At 39.3% G+C, this 15,906-nt stretch overlaps 1 protein-coding gene across 3 annotated transcripts in view; it reads left to right on the top strand.

The window, feature by feature from the left end:
* The window catches only part of LOC149146812 (putative pre-mRNA-splicing factor ATP-dependent RNA helicase DEAH4), a 448,775-nt gene that overhangs the window by 221,903 nt on the left and 210,966 nt on the right, over nucleotides 1–15,906 (top strand). The window lies entirely within an intron of this gene.

The raw sequence follows: 15,906 nt of genomic DNA, 5'->3' as shown, positions 1-15,906 counted from the left end.
ATTATATGAGGCGAATTGAAAATGGCAAATTTCTCTCCTTGGAGGGGAAGACAGTCATGCAGTGGAAGTGTAATTTGTTACTTCCCTAGTCTGTGAAAATTTCTAAACTGAAATTCTACTACTGCAGCAACTGATTTATTTCACCTAGTTATTATTCACAATAAGTTATTTACGAAATCCCTTTAGTAAATATTAAAATAAATTCTACTGCAGTTATCACACAATTACCCAAAGAAAAAATACATGCACAAGAACCAATCACATCAACATAGTTATTTTTGGACAATTGTCCCCGGAAAATCCCAATGTGGGAAAACTAGTGCAGCAAATGAGGGCTTTATTAATCTTCAGCAACAATTGCTTTTACAAGGAATGATTTACAGTGAAACTGAAAGAAAACACCTGAGACTTTTCCTTTGAGAAATTCTGACACTTTGGAGATCCTGCTCCCACTTCTGCGTCACCCCTACGTCACTCTGCGTGGCCTAGCGTGGCTCTGAGTGGCTCTGCGTACCTCTGTGTCAGCCTGTGCAAGCTCTGCGTCTCTCCTCTGGACTGCGTCTCTTTTTGTGCTGTCTTCCACTGTCCCTGTGTCACCTCCTCCTCTGTCACTGCCTGCTGCTGATGCCCTCCTCTTTCTCCACCCTGCAACTCTCCCTCTAAAATCAATCTCCTCTACTTGAGAATCGATTTTCCTTGAGATACTGAGTATCTTCCGGTGTGTCTCCAAATGATCCTCAAGTCTTTTCTTATCCTTTTCCTGTTGACGAATCAATGACCGAGATTAAGTCCCTAATCATCAACGAAGATTAAAATAGACTTGACCTCATCTCTTAGAAGCTTCTTACCCTTATCTTTATTAATACCGATTAATATTTTTATTTTCGTAAGTTTAGACTTAGGAACCCATTAAAAATATTAATTACTTTAATAACTCTTCATCCGGGTGGAATTTCTCAAAACGATTTCTAGGTCTTGGAGATCTCATGTGCCTTAGCCTCTCCTCCAAATTTCAAGGCTAGAGAACATCCAATGCTACCAAAAATCAACAAAGTGTGCACTTCAAATGTTATCAAGTGCTTTAACAAGTTTATTATTTTACTATTTTGTGAGGTGTTTTCTGTGGAATGCTATCTTTGTAATATTTTATAGTTTTTTGAGGAACAAGACATGGATTTTGTGGACTTTATGCATGATGCCTTAGGGGTTAGGTCTTGTTAACCCCAAAATTTGTTCCTTTGCAAATTGAAGGTTTGGGAGCCAATTTACTTCATTAGGTTGGTGTTCAGAGTATGATTTCGGAGAGGCTAGTGTTCAGAGTAAGTTTTTAGAGACAATTTTCGTAAGTTAGAGTATGGTCGACATAGAGTTTAGACGCAAGATGGTTCAATCATAGGGTCGTTGTTCATAGTGTTGATTTTCTGTAAGAGAAACCAATCTTCTAATCTGATAATTACTTTCCAACAATGTTATTAGAACTAGACCAGTCATCGAATTGGTAAACCTCTCAGACCGGGAACCGGTCAGAACTGGACTGTAATATTCCTAACCTAGAATATTTTCAAACCCTAGCAAAAACTCCAACAAAATGTGTGCAAATGATATAATAACCCAGAAGTGATAAAATAACAGTGGAACAACATGTAATAATGTAAACCGGAAATATAAGCAGATACACAAGAAATGCAGCAAGAAATGCTAAGCCATTTTATTATAATGAGTAATAAAATGAGTACAAGAGGTGATTAGACAGATGGCACCTTGACTTGCACAAGGCAGGTGAAGAAATACTCTTAGAATGACAAGAATGGCCTCTCTGCGTGGATGCTGCTACTGCTGCTAGAAAACAAATGATGATTTGGGGCTGCTCCCCTCCTCAGAAAAAGCTGAAACTCTGGATTCGGGCTCTACACAAGAAACCTAGAAAAACCCAGAAAGCTTTCCTGGAATGGAACGTGTAGGTGCCCATCGTCATTGAAAGCTCTGGAACATATCGAGCACACGTCATGGTCTGATCTCCTGGGACCAAGACTAAAAACCCATTGAAGCTCTCTGTCTATATACCTCTCCGCTCAACCATCTAGGCATCGATGAAGTTGTGGGTTGCCCCACTGTCCACCAAAACTGATACTCGCTGGCCACGTACTGTCCCCCGTACTCGTAGCATCAGATATTTGGGTACTCCTCGTAATGCCGCAAGGGCCCCTCCGGTAGGTGCAAATGATGCACCTCCTGTTGCTGGTGGTGGAGGTGGTAAAGGTCCCTGTATGGCATGGCTATCTCCTGCTTCCCCATCATCCTCATCATCCTCTTCTCCACTGCTCTCGGAGAATACCTCAATAAAATGTGCTTTACCAGCAGCACATCTATGTCCCGGTGCCCATGGTTCCTAACATGTGAAGCACAACCACTTCTTCTTCAGCTCCCTCCTGGCATCATCATCAAGCTGTACTCGTCCTGGATTCCCCTTTGGAGGTGGAATCCTCACGTCCTTCCCCTTAGACTGGAAAGTTTGTCTCTGGGGGTAAGGTGTCCGGGTCCTGGGTAAGACATCCTGTAAGTCCCAGGTCCTGTTGATAGCGTCCAAAGTGGCTTTGCTAACCCCTCAACATACATATAGACCTTCTGTGCCGTGGATAGGTCTGGCACCATCACGGAGACCCCCAAGAAATCTGCAATGTAGGTCTCTGGGCTCCCTGTCTGTTTGAGCCTCGTCAACTCAACGAAATGCTGCTTTGGATCCCTCCGATCAAATTTCTCCTCAGTCTCCTGGTAAACTCGACATATGTCGTCACTGTGGAGTGCCCCAGTGTAACCATCCCATGAAACCACCAATCCTAGGCCTTGCCATCCAAATGCAATGTTGCCACCTTGATGGCCCCTGCCTCCGACATCTGGTTAAGCTGGAAATAAATGTCCAGCTTCTATACCCAAGACTTTGCCGAACTGTTTGATGAGCTGTAAAATGTAGGCAAGTGGAATCTACTCGCTGCACGGTGGGTGTCGCCATCATGGTAATGCTGGTACCCTCTGTGATGGTCGCGGGGTCTGCTATCCCGCTGGAGCTGAACAAAATCTCTGAATGAGAGGGCTTCCTTGAACTCCTGCCCATAGGCCTGGTACTCTGCAAAATAATCGCCCATATGTCTGGGCTCTGCCTCCTGCTGGGCTACGACCCTTGTGTCTGCTCCTAAGAAAGTGGGCATGGTAGAGCGTGTAGGGGCATGTGAGGCCACCTGCTGCGCAGTATCACGCTGCTCTGGCAAGTGATGGGATGCACTTGATCCCTCACCAATCTGAAAAACTCGTGGGCTCTCACGCTGTCTGGCCTCTACTGCTGCGAATCTCTGCCCCATCACCTCAATCTGCCTCGACAGATCCTGCACTGATTTGAGGAGCATATCCGCAAATCTCTTCCCGTCCTTGTCGGCCATTTGTTCTGCGTCTACTACTAGCTCCCTCTGTTCTGCGTCTACCACAGGCTCCACCTATTCTACGTCCACCACAGGAACACAGTCTCCCTCCCCGTAGGTATTCTCCAACCTACGTCCAGTGTCTCTGTACCTCCTACCTCTGTAACAAATGTAGGGTTTTTCCCTCGATGTCATAGATTGCTAGCTCCACAGGCTGAGCCAGATCTATGCTCTGATACCACTGTAATATTCCTAATCCAGAATATTCTCAAACCCCAGCAAAAACTCCAACCAAATGTTTGCAAATGATATAATAACCCAGAAGTGATAAAATAACAGTGGAACAACATATAATAATGTAAACCAGAAATATAAGCAGATACACAAGAAATGCAGTGAGTTATGCTAAGCCATTTTATTATATTGAGTAATAAAATGAGTACAAGAGGTGATTAGACAGATGGCACCTCGACTTGCACAAGGCAAGTGAAGAAATACTCTCAGAATGACAAGAATGGCCTCTTTGCGTGGATGCTGCTGCTACTGCTAGAAAACAAATGATGATTTGGGGCTACTCCCCTCCTCGGAAAAAGATGAAACTCTGGATTCGGGCTCTACACAAGAAACCCAGAAAAAGCCAGAAAGCTTTCCTGGAATGGCCGACCCCCAAAAAACACCCTCTTGGGGTTCTGCGCAGTTCCTCAATGCCCTGCGCTGCCACTGAAGAAAACCCCTCTAAAATCTGCCTGAAACACTGCCTGAAACCCTGCCAAAATCCTCCAATGAGACAAGAGCTGGACCCCTGCTCAATCTCCCCTCATAACTCCACCTGCAAACCCCAATCCAGCACAACAACCAAACAGAACTGCGTCCCTCTCCCAGTGCTGCGCAGTCCTCCAAAACGCTGCTAAAACTGCTGCTGGAATGCTGATGAAACTACTGTTGAAACACCAAAGGAAATACCTTGCCCGAGCAGGCACTCGAAGTCCCCTGGGGCTAAGGGTGAGATCTCCGAACGGAGACACTCAATGCACTAAACAGTGCTGCAGACTAGCTAAACAACCAGCGTGCTTAGAAGTCGAAACGACTAGCTCAAAATGCACATAACTGAATGATCCAAAATGAGGGGGCTCCTATCTATTTTATAGCCTCTGCCTCTCACAATCCCTAGGCTCATCTCCTCCTGCGTGATTCCCTTCCTGCCACGTGTTCTTTTCCTCCTGCGCAGTTCCTCCATGTGTCTGCGTGGGCTCCATTTCTGCGTCCCCCTTTGGCCCCCTTGGCTCCCCTTTAAGTCACAATGTTGTGCTACCTAGGAAGTGACTTTTTATTCTGAAGTGAGTTATGTTCCCCTTCCTCACTTTTTTATTTACAAATAACTATAGAAGGAAAAAATTGAACAAAATCAAATATTCCAATTAGCCATAGCTAATTAGGAATATTACATGGACCGGAGCCAGTAAAAAAACTGGACCAAAAACTGGTCAACCAAAAACACATAAAGTATTCAAATTTTAAAGAAAACCACTTATATTCATGTGCATCCATCTGAATCGAAACCATTTATACACAAATAAGAAAAAATTCTCATTTATAGAGCATGTAAGGGTTTGTTGACCATATGTGTCAACTACCCCAAGATACAGAGTACATGTTAGCGGGTGATATTTTTCAAAGTCATCATCATCTTGCAACTTCCAGATTGTTATTGTAATCCCAAATTCTGTAGCCCTATGGGATTTTATTGTAGAAATGATTCTAGTATGTTTATTAAGCCATGTAAAACATCTAGGTAAGTTGATGATTCTTAGTAAAGAGTTTCACTCTAGGGAGTTTTTATCCTCTGCCAATTATTCATGTTTTCCAACCCTTATAATTGGCAATGTTTTTCTCCCACACATACCCCAAAGCTAGAGTGGCGCTCAATGGTAAGGTCTTAGGTAAGTCCTAGTGGTATTGAGTCTATGTAAATTCTCATAATGTATCATCTGGCAAGTGTCGCAGAATTTGTTTGTGTCTAGAGGTCATGTTTTAATTGTAATTTTCCCCTTATTTATGGGATTTATATGTAATACTCGATGTAAAAGTGTCGTTTACAGAAGTAGTAAGGGGTATGAGTAATTGATTTTACACCACAACTCCTAAGCTTTCTATCTAGACACACTTTGAGGGTGGAAAATATGTGTAAATCCCCTTTTGAGTCATTTATTTTACTTTCTAGTGAAAAATGTCGGAATGATTAAGCTGAAAATTGGTCAAAAAATTAAAATGAGAGAATTTTCTTTTAAGTGGAAAAATTATCAAAAAAATATTGAGGACCTTTCCCAAAAGGAATCAAGTAAAAAATATGATAAAGGTCACATTTCCAAGGCAGAAAGTCCCACTCAAAAAATTGGTTGGGCCAAAAAGAATTAATTTCTCAAGGAAATCAAAATTTTCGGTCTAGGTGGTTATGTTGAATGATGGAATTTCGAGAATTCTATTTTTTGAAGATTCTCCAATGGTCCAAAACCACCTAGAAGTCAAAGCTTGGTCCATCTAGCTCAGCAATCAAGGAATTTGACTTTTTTTGGAGATTTGTGCAATAGTAATCAAGGGATCTAACCGTTTTTCCACTTGGAGGGGTCTTATGCTCTCATTTTTCTATATAAGGAAGTTATTTGCTCCTCATTTAATCGTGAAAAAACTTGTAATCTAGCTCGGAGTCAATTCTGCTTGTCTGTAATATTTTTTCTGGAATAATAAAGAAGTCTTTGGGGTTTATTCATGGTGGTGTTCCTCTTTTGCTTCTTGTGGTAATATTTTTCTGAATCATGTTCTTAATGCTCTATTGAATTTAAAATTTTAAAAGTTATTATTTCATTAGCCAGTTGTTGGATTAACTATTTGCACAGGTATCTTGCATTAGTTATTGGGTTTAGAGAAACATATTAAGTTGATTGATCTAGCAGGTATCTCTAGATCTTGAGATTTATTGTGTTATCTAACCTCTAGTGATCTAATAACTTGATCTTAAGTGTGTAGAGACTTTATGGTATTCAGATCTTGGGCGTGAGGGGAAGTCTTCGGTTGGACCAACCAACTCCCAAGACAAGAAAGCTTAAGAGCCCACTTTGTTAAATTTCAAGGCTTATCTAACGATTTGTTTTGCAGAGATCTTGGCTATTGCTCACCTATTAAATTATTTCACTTATCTATTTTTAATCTATTTGTGCATTAATTGAATATATCTGCTTATAAGAACCATAAATCATTGTAAATTTTGTAAATTATTTTTTTAAATAAATTTTCTAAGCCTTGTACATATTTCTCTATTTTGTATATAGCCATTGGGGTTTTTAGGTTGTTTTTTTTGCAGATCTGAAGGAAGTACGAGCGTTTCTCTCTTGATTTGTTGCAGGTGGATTTTTCAAGGGATGAAGTAGAAATTGACTTCTTGAAGGCTCTAGCCCTCACCTAGCCTAGACGGCTAGGGTTTCTAGCTCACCGTCTCATTTTTAGAGGGCCGTCTAACTTTTCTTCCTCCTTGTTCAAGGCCGCAAGGGTTTTAGGCCTCTCTAGACCTCTTAAGGAGATCAATCCATATTTTTGTGGCTTCATTTGTTCAACGAATTTTTTTCTTAGGAAGTCACTAGGGTTTAAGCCCTTGTTTTCACTTTAGAAATTGATTTTCTTGGCAAGGGTTTTGATTTTAAATTTTGTAAATAATTTTCTGATTATTTTCTCCATTTTCATTTAAAATCTAACTTGGATTTTGTTTTTGTAGGCTTATAAACATATTTTGTGGGTCATGTTTAGACCCTACACCTTCTTTTGGCTAGCTGCTAGCCTTTTGACCTCCTTCTAGCCTAGCTGCAGCCTCTTGGGGCTTGTTTACCTTAGCCACATGACTCCAGGGACTTCTATTGTTTGCTTTCATTTTTTAATACTAACCCTTGGTATTTTTTGCAGACCTGTTCTCACGTTTTCTAAGGGTTTTACCACTTATTTTTGGGCTTGAGACTAGCCACTTGGAGCTGACCACTTGAGACATATTTCAAGGCTAGTGGTAAGGTTTATTAGGGCTCTTTCCCCCTAGCTGTGAGCTTTTGAGGAGGCTGCATATCTTCTGATTTGAAATTTGAAAATTTAAGGCTTGGAAACACATAATTAATCATATAACCTTTCATAAATTTTTTAGCCTTTTTCTTTGATAGGCCATGGGCTTTTGTGGACTGATTCATCTAGGCTGTGGGGTTTTTGAGGTCTGGTGCAAGTCGTTCTTCATTGAAGTTTATCATTCATTTGCTTATAGCCTCCTCTCTTGGCATTTGGTGATCTTGAGGAGTAGTTGTCGATTGTTGAGAGTGCTATTCATTGTAATCCTCTCAAGTGTTGGAGAAACCTTTCTCACTGTCCTAGAGGCTTTTTTTTTTTTCATTTGTAAGTTAATAATAAAATCAATATTCTTTCTTGAAGGGGGCTTGGGATTCAGTCCAATGGTATTCCCTTCCTTATTGAAAAGGGAAGAGCCTCTATCTTCTTAGTTAGTTTCTCTTGGTTTGGTGTTAAATACTAACGCTTTTTCTATTTCTCTCATTGATATCATAAGTTAGATCTAGTCTTTGAATTGCATCATTTCAGTTCCTTTTGTTAGTAATCTCATTTTCCATTATCTATTTGTGCTTATATCATTGAAATTATCACTTGTTCTAATTGTTATTTCATATAAGTGAAAACATCCTAATAAGCACTATAACTAAAGGCATTTGAATTGTTGTTATTGTTTCACTGAGGAATCCTAAAGTGCTTCATTGGTTTACTATTGGAAGCCATATAATCTTGAGTTCTAAGTGATATTTCATAATCTTGGTTATAAGTGTTTTAACTCTCCTTACATTGAAGCAATCTCTATTCATTTGCATTATCATCTTAGATCTAGTCTTGCATTTTAAAATTTACCTCTAGGCATAAGCTTGGTTGTATAGAATGTTAGGACCACGTTCTTCATATTCAATTTGAGAAGCTTGAACCTTACTCAATGGTTAAAACGAGTGACCTTGCAGTTCTCTTTTGGGCAATCCCTTGCAGTAACGAAGACACTTGGGTCACTAGAACTCCTGGGTAGGTATCGTTAATGAGGCCTTAGCTTCCTTCCCGAGTAGATCTTTCTACAACCTTGTTTTCGACTTGCTTCAAAATAGCTAAGAAGAAGGCTTTCATCTAGATTAGGCATATAATTAAAATTGACCAAGATCATGCATCTCACATTAGGTAGATCTTGCATTCATCCATCATTTGATCATTGGTGATTGGAATTGTGAGCTCAATCTATAATTGCAAGTTTTACATTATTGTACTTGTCATTTCAACTCTATTGTCTTTAAATATCTTTTTTACTTGAAAGCACAAGTTTATTTCCTTGCAATTGTCTTGTAAACGATATATTGCTCATATAATTGATTATCTTGATCTATTGATTATTTGTACGAACATCTTCTTGCAACATTGCTTATCCTGTAGCTTGAGATATCATATATCATTATGCAAGTTACTTAAATTATTTGGGCATTATTATTAAGGCACTAGTCTTTTATTATTTCACCTTAACTGTCATATTGATCTAATTGAATCCATCTATCTCACATTGGTCAGTTTAATAACTTAGCTTTCCATCCAATCTTAACTCAAGTTGCTAAGAGAAGTAATTGCCTTGCTTCTTGATATCCTAGACTTGTTGTTTTTGTTGGAAAATATGGAGACTTGTAGATTATAACTTATTTTTCCTTATCTTGATAATTACTTGTGATGTTAGTTGGTCTTTTATTATTTCTTTAAATCTGTTCATCAAGCAATTGCCAAACACAATGAAAATCACAAAGAGAGAGAGAGTACACAAGATGTAGGCTCCAAGCAAGGGCAAAACCCCTCCAAGGGGAAATCCCAAAAATTTCTTCTCTTATTTAGAATGTGCTTACAAAAGAGAGTTCTAAGACCCAAATACCAAAGCCAACAAACCCTTCCAAGCCCCAAGCCAACCCCCAGCAAGATCTTCCTTGACAACTTCTAGAACTTCGACACTGCTTCATGGCTACTGCAACTTCGACCCTTGCAACATAATTTCAACCTTGCAATTTCGACCCCTTGCAATTGCTACAAAATTTTGTCCTCTTGCAACTGGCAGCGTCACAAACCCTAGTGAGACAAGAGAAAAGCTTCATTGACAAAATTTTGACTTCTGCTCTTCTTCTTCGTCCTTGCAACTACTCTTCTGCTCCTTCGCTATTGCAGATCAAACTTGCTTGAGATGTGTGTCCAAATGAGGTTGAGCTCCCTTGTATATATAGCCTTTCTTGAGGGTCGAATAACCCTCCTTTAAGCCGACTTGATCTTGGTCTTTGGCTTATCCATGGCTTTTCCTTGATAAAATAAATATTTTTATTCATTACAATGAGGCCAAATGGGACTATGAGACATTACCAATATTATTCTTTATCCTAGAAAGACCTAGAAAGACCTAGAAGCATGAAGAACATGCTTTTGAATCAAACTAGTATGAAACCCATACTCCAAAAATATAATTTTCTTTTTCTTTTTCTTTATAAAGATTATACAATGTCATGATTACAATTACATCATAATGAAGACCAAACCTAGTTACAAATTTAACCACTCCCTCTTAAGTATGGAGGTATTCATGGTACAAGGAATCTCAATCTTGAAGCTTTCTCATAAGAAGAGTGAGATTGATAAGCCATCTTTGTCAAACATCTTTTTATCATAAGAAACATTGTCCTTGAAGGCCTTAATTGTACAATATCATCTTTAATTATGAGGATTATGCTGAGAGGCTTTACATGAGCTGCCACACTACCTCTCAAGGCACATACCCCATCTGAATGTCTATAATGTATGTCCTTTTAGGACTATCCTTATCTTGGATTCCCAAACCTGGATCCTCAAGGAATATCGGTCCTCTTCGACTATTCTTATCTTGGAAGCCCTACCTCATCCTCAATGAGCATTGGTCAACAACTTCTTTCCCTGAATTATACAATCCATAAGAACTTCCAATCTAGAGGCTTATCCAATCCTTCAGACTCCATTCTTTCTTTATGGCCTTCACTGAGACTTACGACTGTTAGTCCTACTCTAGTGCATGGCCGATAAAGACAAGAACTATTTGATATCAGTCCCTCTCAATCAGGGAAGTGATATCCACCAAACCAAGCTTACCTCTCAAGTACTCAAGCTTCTTGTTTGGTAATGCTTTAGTCAGTATTTCTGCTACTTGTTCATCTGTAGGTAGATAGTGCAATGTTCATTTGTAGGTAGATAGTGCAGCTCCACGACCCCATCTCGTACCAAGCTTCTGATGTAGTGGTACTTGTTGTTTATATGCTTCGTCTTAGCATGAAACACCAAGTCTTCTGTCAATCTTATGCAACTCTAATTATCACAATGTATCCATGTAGGGCTAAGCGGTCCTTCAAACAAGTCTGATAGTAACTTCCTGAGCCAAACTACTTCCCGACAAACCTCGCTTGCAGCAACATATTCAACTTCAGCACTACTCAAAGCAACCGTATCCTACTTTCTTCTCATCCATGAGACCATGGAAGATCCTAGGCTGAAGCATCCCCCTGTTGTGCTTCTTCTGTCTATCTCACTGCCACCCCAATCTGAATCTGTATATCCCACAAGTTGGACTTTATTACTTGTGTACCAGAGGTAGTGATATATAGTTCCATGTAAATATCGTAGGATATGCTTGGCTGCAATTCAATGATCATGTTTTGGCTCCATCTGACACTGACTTAGGACATTTACTGCAAAAAAAATGTCCAGTCTAGTATTTACTAGATACATCAAGGACCCAATCAATTGTTTGTAGCAAGTAGAATCCATCGAACTAGATTCTAAACTCCTCAACTTCTTCAAATTGGTAATCGTAGGAGTCATCATAGACTTGCAATCCATCATGCCATACTTTTGAAGCATCTTGATGACATATTTACCTTGACCGAGATATATCTCTCCTAGCTTTTGTCATACCTCAAGTCCCAAATATTAATGCATGATCCCAAGATCCTTCATATCAAATTTTGTTGCGAACTACTTCTTGTGTTCCTGAATCCGATGCTTCACACCTGTACCTAGTAGATCATCCACATACAAGAGTATGATAACTGATTCATCTTGGACCACCTTGATATATAGGTTAGAATCTGCGTCCACTTGTTGTGCTTCTTCCATTTGTCTCACTTCCACTCCAATATGAATTTGTATATCCCACGAGTTGGAATTCATTACCAGTGTACCAGAGGCAGTGATATATAGTTCCACGTAAATATCTTAGGATATGCTTGGTCGCAATCCAATGATCATGTTTTGGCTCTATCTGATATTGACTTAGGACATTTACTGCAAAACAAATGTCTAGTCTAGTATTTATTAGATACATCAAAGACCCAATCAATTGTCTGTAGGAAGTAGGATCCACCAGACTAGATTCTGAACTCCTCAACTTCTTTAAATTGAAAATCATAGTAGTCATCATAGGGTTTCAATCCGTCATGCCATACTTTTGAAGCATCTTGGTCACATATTTACTATTGAAATGTGTAACTAGGTTTGGTCTTCATAATGTCTATTGTAATCATGATTTTATGTATTTGAGGAAAAGAGGAAAATATTTTTATTATTGTCATTGTTGATGCATGGGTTTCATGCTCAAGATAAATTTATTTATAGGTCAAGCGCCCATTGAGTGTTGCTTGGTTTATCATAAAATTATGAAGTCAAAAGAGTCATTGTCATACATGTAAGACCCCTTTGGGCATGTTGTATCTTGTCAAGATTTTTTTTTTTAAAGTCGAAAGTGTCATAAATACCCTCAAACAGGTCGGCGTACAAGAATGATCAAGTCGACCTCAACGACAACAATTCGACCTCCTAAGAAGCCTATATATAAGGGAATCTCGACTTCATTTGTAAGGACAATTTCGATGAAGCAAGAAGCAGTTCGATCTCCTCAAGAAAGAAGCTGGAAAAGGACGAAATCAAGGAAAAGAAGAAAAGCAAGATCGAAGTTTTGGACCTCTCTCTCTCTCTTATTAGGGTTTCTAAAGTAGCTATTAGACCGAAATCGCAGAATTTTCTGGGAAAGTTTGTTGATTTGGGGTAGCATCAGATGTGCTCTAGCCACGAAAATTGGTGGAGAGGCTAAAGCACATGAGATCTCCAAGACCCAGAAATGGTTTGGGCAGAATCTAACCAGTTTGGGAGATATTAAAATAATTAATATTTTTAATGGAGTCCCTAAGTCTAAACTTAGGGAAAAAAATATTAATGTGAATTAATATAAATTTGAGTTAGAATGGTCCAAAAGTCATGGATCAAGCCAGATCTAATCTTACCCGTTGATTAGGGACTTAATTTCGGCTGTTGAAATGTCAACAAGAAAAGTATAAAAGGAGGCTTGAGGGTCACTTGGAGAACACACTGAGTTAATCAAGAATTCGATTTTCTGGGGCAGGGCTCGCTGAGGAAATCGAAGGAGTGATTAGAGTTGCAGCTGAGGGGCAGCGAATGCAATAGCAGAGAGGTAGAGATAGTACCGGGAGCATCAACGCAAAAGTCGGGAGAGGGTTGATGCAGAGCCAGCTAGAGGCCACACAAAGGCAGCGAGGAGCTGCATAGAGCTTGAGGAGTGCCATCGTGGGAGACACAGAGGCTCTAGAGGCTGACGTAGAGCCCAGAGAGGCTGACGCTGGGCCAGAGAGGCTGACGTTGGGCAGACGCTGGGCCAGAGAGGCTGACGCAGACCCTAGAGGTTGACGTTGGGAGATTTCGTGGGGCAGATTGGGGCTGATATCTGTCTCCGACTGAGAGGTACTACTACCGAGGGCATTCTCTGTTGGGTGAGCCATTTCTGGCACCTAGATTGTATTCTGAAACTGCTTAATAATAAAACCCTCAGATAGCTGCACCGGTTTTCCCGCATTGGGTTTTTCCGGGGACATTAGTCCAAAAATAACGATGTCACTTGTGTGCTTGTTTTTCCTTCAGTTGATGATCTATATGTGTTGAGACTGTACTTGTATTTATTTTCAGTATTTACATGGTAAATAACTTGTTAATTAACAGAACAAGTAGGAAGAAATAAATTAGAAAGTACAGGAAGGATTTCTAACAGTTAGACTTAGAAATTCCAACAAAGCTGAAATTGTAGAAGAAACTATTGGGAAAATCAAAGTTGCAGAAAAACTATTGGGTAAATCAAAGTTGTAGAAGAAGTTGTTGGGAAAGTCAAAGTTGCAGAAGAAATTGCTGGGAAGTTGAAGTTGTTGGAGAAGTTGTAGAAGAAGTTGCTGGAAACTGCTAGGTCGAAGTTGTTGGAGAAGTTCTTGGGTTTGAATTTGTTATAAAAGTTGTTGGAAGTTGTAAAGGATGACTTGGTCTTGGAGGGGTCTTTGACAAGGGTCATAGGTCTTGGAATTCGTCATTTGAAGTTCTATAAGAAGTGAAGAATTCTTGTGGGTTTTCCTCTCAAGAGGAGAAGTATTGGCCCTGGATTGTAACCTACATTCTATGTCCTCTTGTCACATTGATCTTTATTGTTTGGTAGTTGTTTGATGATAGAAAACACAATAATAATCAAGTTGAAGAAGAAACTAATCAAGTTAAGTAAAATGGCATCACAAGTAGTTATCAAAGTAAGAGAAATTACCTAATTTATTTACCCCTAGATTTCTCAACATGGTATCAGAGCTAAGTTGACTACAACAAGAAGAAGAGGCAACTTGAAGATCACATCATTAAAGAAAGATACACAAGGGTCGAGCAATCTAAGGAACAATCAAGGAGGACCGTTCATTACATCACAAGGATCACATCACCACAACTATTGGAAGAAGAAAAAGACCTCAAAAACCCTACCTCCATTGAAAGAAGGACTACACATTTGAAGCATCTTGAAGTTTCAATATTCTACATTTCTATATCTAAAGGAAGCAATAAGAAGCATTGCCATCATCATCTAAGAAATCAAGGTGATCTCCCTCACATTGATGATTGAAGCAAAGATCACATCTTAAACGTCCTTAAAGAAGATCATCAAGGAAGCAACATCTTCAGGAAGGCATCAAGTTGAAGATATCATAATCAAGGAGCATCTTCACTTAACAAGTAAGTATCTTTATATTTATGTCTGAATCTACTATCAACATGACTTCAATTTGCAAGGAGAGCAACAAACTAGTTGGGTCATCAAATTTCCTTGCATGGAAAAAGAAGATAGATTTGATCCTCATAGAGAATGAAGTTATTGAATATGTTAAGGGTTCAATCTCCAAACCATCTGAAGAGCAAGCTCAAGCATTATCGAAGTATATGAAAGGGGAAATAAGGGCTCGAAGAATCCTCATAGAACCAATCAAAGATTCCCTCATCTCTTATGTAGCAAAGTTGGGGAAATCAAAGGATATCTATGAATAGTTGGTAGAATTGTTTTGTGTAAGCACTGCAGGAGAAGTCATATCACTGAGAACCGAACTATACATGATGAAGGTATCAAAGGAAGGAGTAGCCCCATACCTTATGAGGGTATTTGAAGTAAAAGATCAACTACAAGATCTAGGAGAAATAATGTCCGATAAAGAAATAACCACCGTTGTGCTCAATGCACTACTTGATGAATGGGGTAACTTTGTATCAAGTATCTATGGAAAGAAGGAAGCCACTACATTCAGTGAACTTTGGTCATTATGTAAGATTGAGGAAACTAGGTTAAAAGAAAAAAAACAATGTTGGATCATATGAACAAGTTCAGGCATTTGCTGCCATGGCTAGGTAGAAAGGAAAGTTTGGAAAGTTTGATCCTTGAAAAAGGAAGAAAATCGACATGTCAAAGATACAATATTATGAGTGTAATGAATATGGGCATTTCAAAAGGAATTGTCCTAAACTTGAGAAGGACAACAAGAAGAGAAAGGAAAGAGATGAAGCCCATGTCATCGAAGAATTAGAAGAAGAACCCGAAAGGAAGAAGTCAAAGGAGGAAGTGATAGACCTCCACTATTACAAGGTCTCTCACACATTTTCATGTACATAGAAGTTGGCAAGTAAATGTAGGAAACATCAAGAAAGATAGATGCATTGGAGTTGGGATAAAGATGACATCATAATAGAAGCATTGAAGGATAGCTAAAGTAGAAGTCTACAGGGAAGTAGCTCATGGCATCTCCATTGGAAGCATATAAGGACAACCGAAGTAGCAGTATATATCGTTGGAGGAAAGTCATCTAGCAAGATAAAAGATAAAAGAGGTCATCATACATAATCATTATTAGAAAGGAGCATTTGCAGAATGGGGATCATCGAGATCCTTCACTAGAATCTTTAGAAGATGGTTCACCTCTACTTAGAAGAAGCAAGTGCCTCGTAGATAGTCCACATTCCACCTTGTGTGGAATCCACTGGTAAGGTATGATGACAAAGATGTGCAACATGT

Source organism: Pinus tabuliformis, chromosome 9 (genome assembly GCF_031772625.1).
Source record: "Pinus tabuliformis cultivar Carrire ecotype Pingquan chromosome 9, CPIR1, whole genome shotgun sequence".
Lineage (NCBI taxonomy): Eukaryota > Viridiplantae > Streptophyta > Pinopsida > Pinales > Pinaceae > Pinus > Pinus tabuliformis.
This window is presented reverse-complemented; position numbering and strand designations above follow the sequence as displayed.